This window comes from Terrapene carolina, unplaced genomic scaffold (genome assembly GCF_002925995.2).
Source record: "Terrapene carolina triunguis isolate 2854851 unplaced genomic scaffold, T_m_triunguis-2.0 Scaffold35472, whole genome shotgun sequence".
Lineage (NCBI taxonomy): Eukaryota > Metazoa > Chordata > Testudines > Emydidae > Terrapene > Terrapene triunguis.
The window spans coordinates 1-2,090 of NW_020699823.1; the positions used below are offsets into that span (position 1 = coordinate 1).

At 52.8% G+C, this 2,090-nt stretch overlaps 1 protein-coding gene across 2 annotated transcripts in view; it reads left to right on the forward strand.

The window, feature by feature from the left end:
• The first annotated feature begins 1,823 nt into the window (after window positions 1-1,823).
• Window positions 1,824-2,090, forward strand: part of LOC113405399 (butyrophilin subfamily 1 member A1-like) — a 13,282-nt gene continuing 13,015 nt past the window's right edge. For both annotated transcript variants that reach the window (XM_026646588.1, XM_026646591.1), the window contains exon 1: window positions 1,824-1,980. The gene's annotated coding sequence lies outside the window, so the exon portion shown is untranslated. The remainder of the gene's footprint in view (window positions 1,981-2,090) is intronic.

Consider the following 2,090-nt stretch of genomic DNA (forward strand, 5'->3'; position numbering starts at 1 on the left):
GGTGTGCCATTAATGTTGGTTTGGAATCTTGATGGTTCCCATTAACCAGGACAATTGACTGTAGATGGCTGTGTTTTTACTGGACAGAAAGGGTCTTGTTTACTATGGTGGAAATGTGAAGTAAATCCACTGACGTTCGCCTCCTTGTTCCAGATTCTGGGAGCAGAATCTAATCCAGCGTTTCTCAAATGCGGCCGCATGTGGCTACCAGGCGCTTTTCTTGTGGCCACAGCCTCCTGGGCTGTGATTGGGTGTGTGTGTGTGTGTGTGTGTTGACACCTCGATCCCTGCTGCCTCCCCCTGGTCCCCCTGCTTCCTTACCCACCTCCCCATCCAGGGCTTCATTTGTCCCCGAGCACGCCAGGGCTGAGTAAGTCTGCTGTGAAAAGTGATATTAAACAAATATACAAATATCACTTTTCACAGGAGCAGACTTACTAACTAGCAATCTAAAAAAATAATAATAATCAAACATGCAAAGCACCTTATTTTTGTTTCTATTCTGTTTAGGTCCAGTAAAGAATAGAGTACATTATGCATCATGCGTCTGATGAAGTGAGGATTCACCCACGAAAGCTAATGCTCCAATACGTCTGTTAGTCTATAAGGTGCCACAGGACTCTCTGTCGCTTTTTACAGATCCAGACTAACACGGCTACCCCTCTGATACCTGTACATTATTATTATTATTGAGTCTGCAAAAAAAAAAAAAAAAACCCTACACAAATAAATGACAATGATATAGACATGTATATATGTGCATATTTATTTGTTTTTCCTAAAGTTAATTAAGTATTTTAGGAAAAATTCTCAGAGCGGCCACCAAAAAGTATGTTGTGAGACCCCCATAACCCATGAAACGGAGAGAGAGACACTTTGTTCTACAGAGATAGACCTTTTAAGGATTTGGACTGGCTCTAACTCCTAGCCATGGGACAGACGCAGGATGCAGAGAAAAATTAACATTACAGAGGGATGGATAAATGAAGAGAGACATCCCAGCTGGCCTTGGCCTGCCATCGCCTGAGGGAAGCTATCGCATGGCCCTGTTGTTTGTACAGCACCAAACACATGGTCATAAACATTATACTATTTTTTAAAATAAATTAAAAGGGGAGAAACTGTATTTCCCGTGGATGACAGGGAAGGGAGCCCCGAACAGGCAAAGGTAGAACAGCTGCAGTGAGGCCCTGTGCAGGCGAGGGAATCCTACGGAAACGGAGCAGTAATTCTGTGATGCATCAGAAACACACGTGAAAAGTGCCAGTTGGCTTTATGGCAGCTTTTGCGTCCGTGCAAAATATTTCCCTGACTCCAGGGCCCCTTGGCACCTCAGTCTCTCGCTGCAGCCGGAGAAGAGCGGCTGTGGGCCGGCGTTAAGGTTGCCAGTTTTGGTTGGAGGTGGACTCCCACGACATCCTCTTTCACGAAAGAGGAATCGTTCAGTCCTGGAGGGCTGGCCACCCTTGCAGGTGTGGGGGCTGCGGCGGCGGTGGGTGGGGGGTGCTGCTGGGATGGACCCAAGCCAGGACCCCAAAGCCACCCACCCATGCTCTATTTTGGAGACCACAGCAGGTGGCTCTTCACCCCAAAATTTTGAACCCCCTCTGCCCCTCCTCCTCCTGGGGATCCCCCCCAGTGCCTCCCCCTTTCTGCCCCCCGCCCCGGAGCCTGCCCCCTGCCCCCCTCTGCCCACTGTTTTACCCCCTCGGGACACGCTCTGGCCCCTGCACAACCCTCCCCCCCCCCGGGGAATTGCAGGGAGCTGATGGGGGGGGGGGGAATCAGCTGCTGTTACTGAGGCTGCTCCGTGGCAGCTGATGGGGCGGAGAGAAGCTGTTTTCTCCACGGTCATCGCCCCTGCGAGCATCCAGCCCAGCCCGGCCCCGCCCCGCAGCACCCGGCCGGGAGGGGAGCGGGGACCCCACTGCACCCCCCGGGCCTGGGGGGGGAACCCCAGGAGCTGCCGGAGGAGCAGAGGTGAGGCTGGGGGGAGGGGCAGATTTGGTGGGGAGCTGGGGGAGGGGCAGATGTGGCAGGGGATTGGTGGGGGGTTGGGGAGGGCCAGATGGGGGGGATTGGTGGGGGGG